This window comes from Mus musculus, chromosome X, assembly GCF_000001635.26.
Source record: "Mus musculus strain C57BL/6J chromosome X, GRCm38.p6 C57BL/6J".
Classification (NCBI taxonomy): Eukaryota; Metazoa; Chordata; class Mammalia; order Rodentia; family Muridae; genus Mus; species Mus musculus.
The window spans coordinates 47,998,631-48,012,915 of NC_000086.7; the positions used below are offsets into that span (position 1 = coordinate 47,998,631).

The following is a 14,285-nucleotide window of genomic DNA, read 5'->3' on the forward strand; positions in this document are numbered from 1 at the left end:
AACTCCTCCTGCAGTTTAGATCCTGTCTGCTGACAGTTGTGGTAAACAAACAATGGCCCCGATACTGCTGCGTTTTGGCATCCGTTTCGTACGTGATGAAAACTTTTGAACCCCAGCCCTTCTCCACACACATAGATCTCAGCAGGGAAGTCATGTATGCAGGACTTTGTCTCGACTTGAAGCTAGGATCTCATATTCGCCAGCCTAGTGGACTCTATAGAGGCTGCTCCTACACCCCACGCCTCTCCCTGAAGAATAGCCAAGGAATGCTACAGTGTGAAACAGCATTATGCACAGCTCACAAACAGCTGAAGCCATGACCTCACCCACGCAGCAACTCCTTCCTGAGGGCCAGCTGTGGGCCAGGTAAAGTTCTTGGTCCCGAGATTCTAGCCATGAATCCAACAGCCTAGAGTCCTATGCTCCTGTGGTGTGCGTGGTGCAGCAGAGAGGGGCAGAAGACTAAGAAATGCCTCTTGGTGATAAACATCACTGGAGAAAAGTTAAACATGGAAGGAGACTTGGAAGGGGAGCCGTTTTAAATATGGTGGTCAGAAAAGATGTTACCAAGAAAGTGACTTCCTGAACAAAGATGAGAAGGGGTAGGGCAGCCACCAGGAGCCAGGCTCCATACTTTTGTATACACACGGCCTTCTACAGTGGCCTGGCATGGCCTAGGTGGATCTTTTTCCTTTGTGGACTTTTGGATGAGGGCTTGGCATAAGAGGCTGTGCCCAAAGGCAAACTTCACCCCTGAGCTTTAGAAGTCACCAAGCTGAAGGACCCCATTCCCTATATATGGAAGGGACAGGCAGAGAGCTGCAAAGACAAGCACCTTGCTCTCTGCCTGCCTTCTCAGTTTACTAGTCTGTGTATATTCACTGGGAAAACAGCGGTGGCACACATGTCCCCCATGAGCCTCTAAGCTGTAGTCACTTCTTCATTAGGAGCTGTAGCATTTAAAGGGGTATCTGCAATGCTCAGTGTATGTGTGTGCATGTATAAGGGGGTATATATCTCAGACTCTTTCAACGATTATAATAATGTCTTTTGCTTTCAGGACAATGCTAATGAGGTCACTGTCAGGGTATCACCTTGTTTCACTAGTCAGCAGGATACCTTGATTCTAAGCCTGACTCTAGCATCAGAACTAAAACATCAACCTAACCATATACTTGGAGTCTGACCTTTTATGTAAGTACATTTTGCCCTCTGAACAGTACTTATTTTCATTATTACTTACTTACTTATTTCTAAATGGAAAGTCTCCTGTAGTCCAAGGTGACCTTGAACTCACCGTGTAGAAGGATGGCCTTAAACTCCAGATCTTATTTTCTGAGTGCTGGGGTTACAGGCATATACTGCCATACCCAGTTAATAAAGTGATAGATGGCACCCATGTAACCTGGAGCCACCACGGAGCAGACAGTGGTGGTCTCCCCCACTCCTACCCCACCCCCACCCTGCCGAGTCAGGAATCACCATGCTATGGGCCTCTTGGCATGCGCTGAGCTCCGTCAGTACCCATGCGGTGACACAGGCCCCAGTCCCTGCACTGAGAGGTGGAAGTAGCTGTCAGTCTGCTCTCCGCACACTGCGGCCTGCAGTCTACTGCATGCCGCGCATGCCTACACTGTCCAGAAACCAGTCCAACCCAAGCAAGACGATGAACCACCCTCTTCCACATTCACCAAAGATTACGAGAAAATCACCCCCAACATGGAGAAGATTGATGACGTTGTGAAAAGAATCTTGTCTTTGGAAATGGCCAACAGGAAAGAGAAGTTAAAAAATCAAGAACAATTGATGAACAAGTTTGCGGAAAACCCTGAGGATTCCAGAACCTTGGAGGCTCGAATCGTTGCCTTGATGGTCAGGAAGAAGAAGACAAATTTAGCTGTATCAGATGGTAGCAGGAGCCTGTTGTTGATGAAGAGTAAAAGAGTGGTTAGTTTGGCCCCGGGCCAGAAGTCAAGTTCCCAAGACAAAAAGGCCTGAGGAGACAGAGGAAAGGCATTGAGGGACTTTTGGCAAAATGGCTGCCAAGGCCTTGTATGTAGTCCTTGTTCCCCGATTCTCAATCTGGTGTTTTTCTAGCCTTGAACTTTAGCATCACTCCCACCACCGTTATTTCATCTGCAAAATGAAGATGCTACTACGGGAAGCAAGTGGTGTTGCCTCTCTGGTCTTGCAGTCCAGTTCTGCTATCCAACTTAATGCTGTCCCAGGTTACCTTCCAAGGCCTGGCCCTATCCTCCTGTGAATGGATGCATCCTGGGAGAGGCCTGAGGGGGAAATCCTGGCATTCTATGTTGCTGCTTGCTGGGCGTCGTGGGCAAGACTGTTCTGTCTCTCATTCAGGACAGAGTCAGGCAGGGACGTCAAGCCTAATGTTAGTTACCTTGCTTCAAGAATCAAATGGCTTCCTCTCAGCACTACAGTCCCTTGAAGATGAGAGAAAGGCTAGAAGAGAAGATCTTTGATGTTGTTCAATTGAGAAATTCATCAGGAGGGAGCAAGCCGGAAATGCCAGAGAGAAGGGCTCCACAGTGGGCTTTAGTGGCCCGACCCTGGCCTGGACTTTGTTTTCTGATGGTAAACATTCCCTGACATAAACACAGGCTGCAAAGCAGGGAATAACAACATCCAGTCCTCAAACAAACAAAACAGGAACGGACCTGTCTTGCACGGGGGATGGCCCCTGCTGCAGGGATGACGCTTAAGGGCCTTCACGGTGGAATTTCCTGCCTGGAGCATGATGGATTTTCCATTCTTGTCCTCAAATGAACATTGGCCTCAGAGCTTAGTGGATAGACGGTGGGGCTTAGGGATGCCCTTTGGAAAATAAGCATATCTGGGTAAGGTGTGGGAGGGGGGTGGTACTCCTTGTTTGAATCAAGCCAAGGTGAATGAATTGTTGCTAGTGAGTCCTCCACATCTCTATGACACTCTTTGCCCTTGGGGATCTGACGATGTAGCTTGAAACTACTTTTTTTCTACCTGCTCTTAGATGACTTCCCCTTCAGGTACCACCCAATGCCTAAAGCCACCCAGATAATCTCTGCTTTCCATGAGATGTCAGGTGTTCTTGGATCCCGCCCTGACTCTGCTTGCTCAAGTCATAGCTTGCACCTCCCACCGTCATCCTATTTCTGCCCATCCCAGAGGTAGTCTGAGTAGTAGCTATGGCATGAGATCTGCTGTTTGCTTCTGGGCTCCATTCCTAACCAGCTATGCAGCACTGAGTGACTCAGGAGCCTCCATAAGCTTTTATTTCTATACCTGCTCAATGGGGACCAAAGGGGCACTTACTTCCTAGGATTGTGCTAAGCCTAGATTGCTCATCATTCGAAATGCACATAGAAAAAGACAGCATGGGGCTGGAGAGATGGCTCAGCGATTAAGAGCACGTGTGGCTCTTGCAGAGGTCCCGCGTTTAGTTTCCAGCACCCATTCGGCAGTTTACCACCATCTACAGTCTCTTTGTTCTTTGCCTTTGCCTTTCTAATCCACCCAACTGGATTCCTGAGGTTTTCCTCAGGCCCCCATACTCCCTGGGACCTAAATGGTTTTACCTCTAGCCTTCTTCACCTCTGTGCCAGGTCAGTGCCAAGACAACCCTACCCATGATATTTGTCAATTCCATGGGGTGGGAAAATATATCTTGTGGTCAGGCCTCTTTGCCCTCCCCCTTTCCCAGTCCCTGTGGTTTGGGGCCATGTTCTCTGTCCCTACCAGATTGATGAAGGTTTGAAACCTCAGCTTTTCCTCAGTTCTTCACAAGAACACGATAAGAAAATAAGACCTTCGTGAAAATCTTTGGTAGGAGTCCCTAGACTTCTTCCATCTGTCTGGGACTTCTGACTCTCTTTCTTCACTGCTCCTTGCTGTTTTCCTCCAAGTTATCTAACATAGTTCCAAAGTTTTCCCTTGCTTCCCGAAGCCTTGGTATGGATTACAGGAGTGATGGACCTAAAGGACAGACATCCCTGTTCCACCCTTAAAAGAATACTTCAAGGTTTCGGCAGCATATTTCTGCTTCTGTGGATGCTGGTGCTGGCTGTTAGGGAAAAATATTTTGTAAAATGAACCAGAACCTCTAGGTTGGCCTTGCTTAATAGAAATGCAACGCAAGTCACGCGTGTAATTCAAAATGTCCTAGTAGCCTCACTGGAAAAAAACAAAAGAGGTGAAATTTGTCCTTTCATTTTCTAGTGCCATACAGTTGCCATAGAATGAAGTGCACATATTGAAAGTGTTCAGTTTGATATATATGCTAGCATCTGTGGAAACATCATCACAATCAGAAAGTGAATGCTTTCCTCCACTTCAAAGGGCTCCTCCTGTCTCTTTGCGAATGTTTTAAAATGTATTTTATTTTTCATTAGTGTGTGTGTGTATGTGTGTGAGAGAGAGAGAGACAGAGACAGAGAGACAGAGACAGAAACAGAAACATACTCGCATGTGTGCGTGTGCTGTGGAATCCAGAACAGGGAGTTGAATCCTCTGGACTGGAGTTATAGACAGTCATTAGCTACCAGATATGGATGCTGGGAACTGAATTCATGTTCTCTGGAAGGGCAGCAAGTATCCTTAACCACTAAGCCATCTCTCCAGCTCCCACCCCTTGTAATTTTATATACTTGGCAGTTTATTTTATGTAATTGATTATTTATAAAATATTAAGATGCCATAATATTAACATATAATCAATACAAAGAGTATTAATGAAATGTCAATTTCGTGTGATTTTCCCCAGGCAAATTCTTCTGATTCTGGTGTATATTTTACTCTTAGAGAACATCTTTTGCAATTGCCCCATTTCAAATTCTCTGTAGCCAGATGTGGCTGATAGTACTTGTTCTATACAGCACAAGTTTAATTGGTTTCTAAGCACCTTTTCTGCAGCTTTGGTTTGAAATTCCAAGTGTTGGAACATTAATTCCCAGTACAGCGGCGTCGAGAAGCGAGGCAGGTACAGTGTGCATGAATGGATTAAAGGAGTGGGTTTGTTCTGACAGGAATATGTTCATTCTTATTAGTGTTGTCATTTTGTTTTGTTTTTTTAAACAGTGTGGTTATTTTGCACATTGTCACTTGCTCTCATGTGAAGTCATCCACACAGCACTGAAGCCAGATGCTGTCAACATGCCTTGGAACATCCCAGCCTCCAGAACAATGAGAAAAAAGGGGGGAGGGGTGTTTCTCTCCCTCTTTTAATTACCATGTCCGTGGTATTTTGTTACAGTAACAAAATAGACTATGGTACCAGGTCTTGTGCTGAAGGACTCCAAGATGTCTATTTCTCCAGAAGTGTGTCCTTAATCTGGGTCCTCTAGTGTTATAGTTACTATACAGCTGACCCTAAGTTAACACCAGCTGATTGACATATACCTACAGGATGATGATCAGGCTACTCCCTAACGCTCTGTGGAGGTCCAGCCAAGCATAACTGTTGTTGCACCTATTGCCTGGCACACCTGTGTTCATTACTATGCCAACTGGGCTCAACCATCTGTGGGAGGGCCTTCTGCTGTATGGTCATTCTTATGTGTTCCTTAAAGGTCCGTGTCTTAAAGACTTGGTATCCAATATGGCATTGTTGTGAAGCAGTGAAACCTTTAAAAGGTAGGACCCAGCAGAAGGAAGTTGGGTTGCCAGGAGCTGTGTTAAGCAGACTTCCTGTCACTAGGACAAAATTCGGGACCAGATAACTTACAGGAGAAAAGCTTTTGGGAGTCTCCTGGTTTCTTGGCCCCGCCCACTCAGACAGAACACCCCAGTAGAAGGAGCACGTTTTGGAAGAGCTTCTTGGCTTCGTGGCCGTCAAGAAGCAGGTAGAACACAAGCGTTCTGCAGGCTCTCTCCTCTTCTCTCCTATCCTGGCCTCGAGCCGATGGTGCTGCCAACAGTCAGAAGAAGACTTCTTACTGCACTGGTTAGCTTCCATTGTCAACTTGACACAACTTAGAGTCATCCAAGAAGAGGGATCCTTAATTGACAGATTGCACAGTTTCTATTGGCATGTAATCATGTCTGTGGGGGCCATTGTTTTGATTGCTAATTGACACAGGAAGGGCCAGCCTAATTGATACATGGTCGCACCATCCACGGGCAACTGGTCCCAGGCTGTGTAAGAATGCTAGCCGTGCAAGCCAGGGAGCAAGAATTACTCCATGAGATCTGCTTTAGTTCCTACTTGAGTTCCTGCCCAGATTTCCTTCAATAATGCACTGTGACCTGGAAATGTAAGTCAAATAAGCCCTTTCCTCCCTTAAGTTGGTTTTGGCCAGACTGCTTTATCACAACAACAGAATGAAACAAGAATATCCCCTGAGTTAATCCTCTCTGGAAAGAACCTAAGGAACACACCCAAAGGTGTGTTTTGCTAAGAATTACTTAGGTGCTTCCCACTTCAATCAAGGTCACAGTTGCTACTGTGCCAACTGGCACATGGATGCTACTCTTGAAGGAGCTTCTGGGAACCCAGTGTCGTCATCCTGCCTTCTCTTACTTTTGAGAGATGAGGTGAACAATTTTCTCTACCTCTTGCTCCCTCTCTAATGTGCTACCTTGCCACAGGCTCATGATAATGGGGCCAATTGGTTATGAACTGAAAGCACTAGAATGGAGCAGACCTCTTCTCTTTACAAGTTGATTATCTCGGGCATTTGTTCTAATAATGAAAAGTTGATGACAGGTAGGAAGCCCTTTCAGACAGCAGAGTCAAGACAATGGTAAATGATGCCATAATAAAGTATTGAAATTTGCAAAGAAATGATTTGGCATTGCATGTAATGTTGCATCATGATGATCTTCATTGCAAGGGTGCAGTTGGAATTATTCCAAGAATGAAGTTATTATCCCTCCAACGAACCTTCTTTAGTAGGACAGGAGAAGGGTATATAGCTGCTATGCTGGGAATTGCTTTGACCCCAGCTTATCCTCTCCAAGCTGTTACCTCGAATACCCATTAAGGGTGGCTGAAAGATGTAGCCCCGGTGATTGCAAATTGATGGGGGTGAATTATCATACCCCAAAGTATGCCAAAGGAGTATGCTTAGTATGTGTTAGAATACAAAAAAAAAAAAGATTGTAGAGTCCTGAAATGGGATACCAAGGTGAGACATAAAAAGAGGGCCTTTAAAGAGAAAGGCTTTGATCTGCCTGTGACTAAACCTTGTTGAATAAAGCTTCCATAGAAAAGATGGAGGCTGAGCAATGAATAGCATCACTTGGGGGTAGATACACCTCAGTGAGAGAGCAAGAAGGCAAGCATACCTTCTAGGCCCAAATGCCCTTCTATCCACTTTTGGCAAAGGTGAAGAAGGACTACATAAACAATTTCCTTTAGGCCAAGAAGGCACTCTGCTGTGGGGTGAGCAATTTGTCTGCTTTCCTCTGGGATTGGGTGGGGTGGCAAGAGTGGAAGTGGCTGATGGGGGCCTACAACTCACTGCCTCTAGAATGGACTTGGGGGGCCGGATGGAAGTTGCACCTTTTGCTTTTGCAGCTGCGGTGGAAGTGAGGAAAGCGGGAGGGCATCCTGAGGCGGGAAATGCCTATCGGTGTCATCCCAGCTGCTTCCGCCTTCCTCCTTCAAGGATTCCTCAGCCTCTCTGTATCCCTGCCAACCCCTCTCCCCTCCCCTGAGTTCTGGCCAGCAGCTGTGCATTCCCCCTTTAGGGCCCACTTCACAGATCCTCTGAGAGGCTGTCAGTTCCCCATTGTTCTCGGGGCTTCTCCGGCATTCCTTAGGCTCATGAGGGGAAATGCCAGAGGCTTGGCCCCCACCTCCTCAGAGATGCTTGGCCTACTAGTCACCAGTACTCCTGGCTCCTCCAGGGACACCAGGAGGATATCAGTAGATCCTTGTGCCAGCCATACTAAGGACATGTGCTGGATGCAAAGATGGGGTCTACAGCGCTAACTAGGCCTCTGTGCCTTGGGCTTACTCTTCCCCAGCCAAGCATATCTTAACCTTTGCCCCCAGAACATGAGCTCACAGTTAGCCCCACAGTCACGCCCTGCCTTCCATTCCAGATCCTATTCGCATCCTCAGAGGTCTTCACACACTCTCCTATAGACACTCTTGTCTGGCCTACTGTTCAGGGGCGCCTTCAGATGATACCTTTGCTGTAGACGTGCAACTAAGCCACATCTAGGAAAAATTTCATGACCAAAAAGCAATATGTCCTGGATGGAGGCTGTCCAGACCCCTACCTGCTGCATAGGCCCCTTCAGGAAGCATAACAGACAAAAATCCAATCATCTTAGAGCATTGATTTTCAACCTGTAAGTCATGACCCTTTCATAAGGGTCATATATCAGATATCCTGTACATCATATATTTAAATTACAATTCATAAGGGTGGCACAATTACAGTTACAAAGTAGCAATGAAATAATTTTATGGTTGGGAGGTCACCACAACATGAGGAACTGTATTGAAAGGTCGTAGCATTAGGAAGGCTGAGAACCACTGTCTTAGAGTTTACAGCTTCGTATGATGAAGAAGACAATCAACAAAGAATTAAATTATACATGGTGTGATAGTGATATGGATGAAAAAAATAGAGGAAGAAAGAGAACTGGTTTGAGGAGCATGTGTAATTTTAAAAATCAGGGTGCTTTATGGAAATAACATTTAGTGTACATATTGAAGGATATAAAGAAGGAGAGCCAAGCCATTATCTGAGAGAAGAGCATTCTGGACCAAGGGAGTAGCAAGTACAAAGGCTATGAGGTGGGACTGTGCTGAGTGGACAGGGATTAACCAGCAAGCTAGTGAGTTTGGAGTGGAGGACCTAGGGAACGGCAGCAGAAGGTCTGGCTAAGAAGCACCGAGACTAAATCTGGAAGGGTCATTTGTCATCACACTGAGGAAGATGGGAGGTAACAAGGGATTCTGGGTAAAGGCCTGGCCATAACCAGTCAATGATCATTTCAGGGAATAAACAGAAGGGCTGAAGACAGGGAGACTGATCTCAAGCGTTTTATAATACTCTGGATAAAAGTTGGTGTTCTCTTAGTCAACAACAGGGGTGGTGGGTGTCTAGCTACTTTTCAGCTACTGCGATAAAACACCATGGCAAAGACAACAAACATATAGGAGAAAAATGTTTATTTGTGCTTACAGTTTCAGAGAGTTGGAGTCCATGATTGAGCTACACATATGGTAAAATTTGAACTATAAAAGGAGTAGCATGGCCTCTGCAAAAATTTTTGAAGTATTCCATGAAAAAAAAATATATATATACATATATATGTATGATTTTATATGGAGAATCTTTTTTTTTGTTTTTGCTTTTTTTCGAGACAGGGTTTCTCTGTGTAGCCCTGGCTGTCCTGGGACTCACTTTGTAGACCAGGCTGGCCGTGAACTCAGAAATCCTCCTGCCTCAGCCTCCTGAGTGGTAGGATTATAGGTATGTATCAAACGATGCCTAATAGGGGCTGGAGAGACAACTCAGTGGTTAAGAGCACTGATTGATTTTTCCAGAGGACCCAGGTTCAATTCCCAGCACCCCCATGGAAGCTCACAACTGTTCAAAGCTCCAGTTCCAGGGTATTCAAAGCCCTCTTCTGGTCTTTAGTGTCACCAAGTAACCACACGGTGCACAAACACATGCCGGCAAAATGCCAATAAACATAAAATAATAACAAACCATGCCTGGCACCAATTATGTGCTGTCTCTATGACTAGTACCACAAAGCCTTGTATTACAATCTGTAGTTTGTATTACAAGCACAGCATTCAGAAAGTCAGACAGCTGCAATTATCTCAATAGGGAGATAGGTATACAAATTGGGGCACATTTATACTATGGGCTGCTATAAAGTTAAGTTGAAATAGATGTTTCAACATGCTAAATCTTAAAAACATAATTTTGAGTAAAAAGAGCACGTTGAAAAATGATATGGACAGGATATATAAAGTTCAAATACTCATAAAATCATGTTTTACATGGTTTATAGAAGCAATGCATTGTAAAAGTGTTAAAATACATGCTCGTTTCAGCTACACATATGGTAAAATTTGAACAATAAAAACAATAGCATGGCCTCTGTGTGTGTGTGTGTGTGTGTGTGTGTGTGATTTTATATGGAGAATCTTGCCCATGTCTCACCATATTATCTGTGGTGGTTTGAATGAGAATGGCTCCTGTAGGCTCATATTTTGGAATACTTGGTCCCTGTTTGGGACTGATTAGGTGATGTGGCTTTGTTGGAAGGGATATATCACTGGGAAGGTAGGCTTTGATGTTTTAAAAAAGACTTGTGTCATTCCCAGTGTCCTCTCTGCCTCTTGCTTGTGGATCACAATTGTTCAATTGTTCCTGCTGCCATGCCTTTGTTCTACCATACTGGACTCTAACTCTCTGAAGCCATGTGTTGAATTAAACCATTTCTTTTATAAGTTGTCTTGGTCCTGTGTTTTATAGGAACAAAAGAAAAGTAATTAAAGTGGAAGTTAGTTCCAGAGAGAGACCTGTTGCTGTGAAAAACCTGACCATGTTTTTGTTGTTATTGCTGTTTTGTTTTGTTTTGTTTTGAGGAATTTGGAGGACTTTGGACTAGAAACATGGTTGAATGATGAGCCATCTTAGTAGGAGCTTGGAAGACAGTAGTAGTTCTGGGAGTTATGTATAATGTGAAGGCCTCGCTCAAGAGGTTTCAGAAGCAAACAATCTTAGCAACTGGAAAAGAGATAATTCTTGTGCTTTTTTGGCAAAGATTGAGACTGCTTTCTGCCCTTTTCCTAAGAATTTGTCTGGAGCTAAATTAAAAGGTGACTTTATTATATGGGTCTACAATGAGAAGGAGCAAGTGGGGCAAAAATAAGTTAAAAATGTACAGTTTGAGAAAGAAAAGCGCCAGGAGATTCAATGCTGGCACCAAGGTTTGTGCTGAGAAGATGAGGAGACTAAAGTGAGGTGTGATCTTCACCGGAGTAAAGGGAGGGATGACCTTGGAGTATGACCTCATCCAGGTAAGCTTCCAACTTATAAAAGGAAAAGGCCTAAGAAATGTTCTCCTCCTGGAAAGGAAAAACAAGTCAAAGCTGCTGCAAACGTGAATAAAGGAGGCCAAATCAGCAGCCAAACTTGACAGTGTTCTTCACGCGGGGCTAGTTAGCTTCAGAGGCATGAAGGATACATGAATAGAATGGCTGTGGAAGCTTTCTTCATGGTTAAGGAGAGCCACTGAGGCCAGACCTGTGTCAGGGAAGTCTCTGCATGGAAGCCCTGAGAGGCCGTTCCATCAAATTGTAAAGGTGAAGCCTGGATTGGCTTGGAGATCTCAAGATTCTCCATGTAAGAGTCTGAGCGGAGCGAGCAAGTTGAGCGGTTGTCTGGTCGCATCTCAGAAACCCATAACCCTTGCAGCATGGCTGACCAACTGACTGAAGAGCAGATTGCAGAGTTCAAAGACGCTTTCTCACTATTTGACAAGGACGGGGATGGGAAAATAACAACAAAGGAGCTGGGGACAGTGATGAGGTCCCTGGGGCAGAACCCCACAGAAGCAGAGCTGCAGGACATGATCAATGAAGTAGATGCAGCTAGTAATGGCACAATTGATTTCCCTGAATTTATGACAATGATGGCAAGAACAATGAAAGACAGACAGTGAAGAAGAAATTAGAGAAGCATTCCGTGTGTTTGATAAGGATGAAAATGGCTATATTAGTGCAGCAGAGCTTCGCCATGTGATGACAAACCTTGGAGAGAAGTTAACAGATGAAGAGGTCGATGAGATGATCAGGGAAGCAGACATTGATGGGGATGGTCAGGTAAACTACGAAGAGTTTGTACAAATGATGACAGTAAAGTGAAGACAGTGTACAGAATGTGTTAAATTTCTTGTACAAAATTGTTTATTTGTCTTTTCTTTGTTTGTAACTTATCTGTAAAAGCCACCCCCCCCCGTCAAAAGATATGCATGTATAGTAATTAGGACTTCATTCCTCCATGTTTTCTTCCCTTATTTTACTGTCATTGTCCTTAAACCTTATTTTAGAAAATTGATCAAGTAACATGTTGCATGTGGCTTACTCTGCCTATATCTAAGCCCGTCTGCACATCTAAACTTAGATGGAGTTGGTCCAATGAGGGAACATCTGGGTTATGCCTTTTTTAAAGTAGCTTTTAGGAACTGTCAGCATGCTGTTGTTGAAGTGTGGAGCTGTAACTCTGCGAGGGCTGTGGACAGTCAACAACATGTACTTAAAAGTTGCACTATTGCAAAACGGGTGTTTTATCCAGGTACTCGGACACTATTTTTCTGTACTGCTGGTATTGTACCAGGAACATTTTCTTTTATTGTTACTTGCTTTTTAAACTTTGTTTAGCCACTTAAAGAAAACCTGCTCATGGCACAACTTGCCTCAGATCCATTCCAAGTTGTATATTTGTTTTCCAATAAAAAATTACAATTAAAAAAAAAGATTCTCAAGCCGAGCGTGGTGGCACACACCTTTAATCTCAGCACTCGGGAGGCAGAGGCAGGCAGATTTCTATAGGAGAGTTCAAGACCAACCTTGTTAATTTAGAATGACCATGTCTCAAAATAAAAAGTATGATAGAGGGACATTGGACAGATGGCTTAGTGGTTCAGAGTACTTACTGCTCTTTCAGAAGACCCAAGTTTGGTTCCTTAGCTCCCATGTTGGTGGCTCACAGCCACTGTGACCCTAACTCCAGGTGCTCCAGCAGAGGTCACTGCACTCATGTACACATATACACACAATTAAAATAAAATATTTAGAGGTGAAAGGAGAGCTGTGCATGATGGTAAATGCCTTTAATCCCAGCACTCTGGAGAAAGAGGCAGGTAGATCTCTGTGAGTTCAAAACCAGCTTGATCTACATAGGGAGTTCCAGGCCAGCTAGGGCTACACCATGAAACTCTGTCTCCAAAAAGGAGAATGTGGGTGTAGTTCAGTGGTGGAGTGCTTGCCTAGTATATACAAGGCTCTGGGTTCAATTCCTACTAAATCAAGATCAAAACAAAGTTTATTGCATAATCGCTGAGTCAAAAATCTGGGTGTGGTTTAACTGGACCCTCTGTTTTAATTTCTCTTTCAAGTTGGGGTCAAATTGTCAACCAGGCTGCAGTCAATGCAGGGCTCAACTGAGAGACTTCACTTCCAAGCTCTGTCATGTAGCTGCTGGCAGGAGTGTCCTGATGCCTGCTGGTTATTGGATCTCCAGTCTCAGTACGCTGCTGGTTTTTGGCAGCCCTCGGTGCCTTGCCATGTGGAACTCTCCAGAGGGTGGCTCACAATATGACAACAAGCTTCCTCTGAGCAAGCAAGAGAGAGACTATGAGAGAGATGAGCATCACTGTCTTACAGTGTAAACTTAGAAATATCTGCCAATCCATCTTACCATTAGTTAACCTGTGCAGATTCAGCCCACAGTCAAGGGGGATTAGATTGGACAAGGACAGGAATATCAGGAGGTTGTGCTCTCTGAAAATATTAGACCAAAAGGATGGCACACTTGCTGAGACCATAAAGGAAGATGACAGGAGAAAAGTGGCACCAAGAGCCAACAGATAAGAACGTAGGGATGAAAACAATGAAGGCATATGGTTGAACACCACTTGTATGAGGAGGTTAGCTGTGGAAGAGTGTTGGAGACGGACAGGGAAGCTCTGAGCACATTTAAGGGCCAGGGAAGAAGGGTGAGGAGCTGGTAAAAGCTGGTACTTCAGAGCGTGGAGGAGAATGGTGGAAGCCGGACACCTAGGAGAAGTAGAACGGTATCTTGTCATCGGATGGGTATTTATATAGCACAGTGCAACTTGAAAGTGTTATCACAAATCCATTGGTATGTGAGCCTCATATATCCCCAGTGAGGCTGATAGACTATCACCTCCTATTTCCCCAGAGGAGGAAGCAGATGCGGAGAAGAGAAATGATCTTCCCTAAGCCGTATACACAAAGCAGAGATGAACCAGAATAGAAAATTCGGGTATTCTACCTCCAAGTGGTTCAAGTCCAGTGCTGGTTCCTGTCCCAAAGCAATCTTGGTTGGCTTCCTTGTTTCTATGAGGCTGACGAACTGTCATAGCAGCACAAGAAATTGAGTGAAGAACCACAGTCTAGGTCCAAGCAGGGAAATGAGTAAGAATTTCTTCACTATTAATAGGTTGTGACTCGAACTGCAGGGCTTTGGGGTATGAAGGTGGCATGTTGGGAAAATCCTTATGGACTGGCCTATTGAGCCACAAGCCACAGGAGTTAGTTGGACTTGGGTGACCTAATGAGATTCTGT

At 44.7% G+C, this 14,285-nt stretch overlaps 2 pseudogenes; both read left to right on the forward strand.

Annotated features, from left to right (window-relative positions):
• The first annotated feature begins 1,384 nt into the window (after positions 1 to 1,384).
• On the forward strand, positions 1,385 to 1,998 carry Gm36658 (annotated as a pseudogene).
• Positions 11,324 to 12,441, forward strand: Gm7743 (predicted gene 7743; annotated as a pseudogene).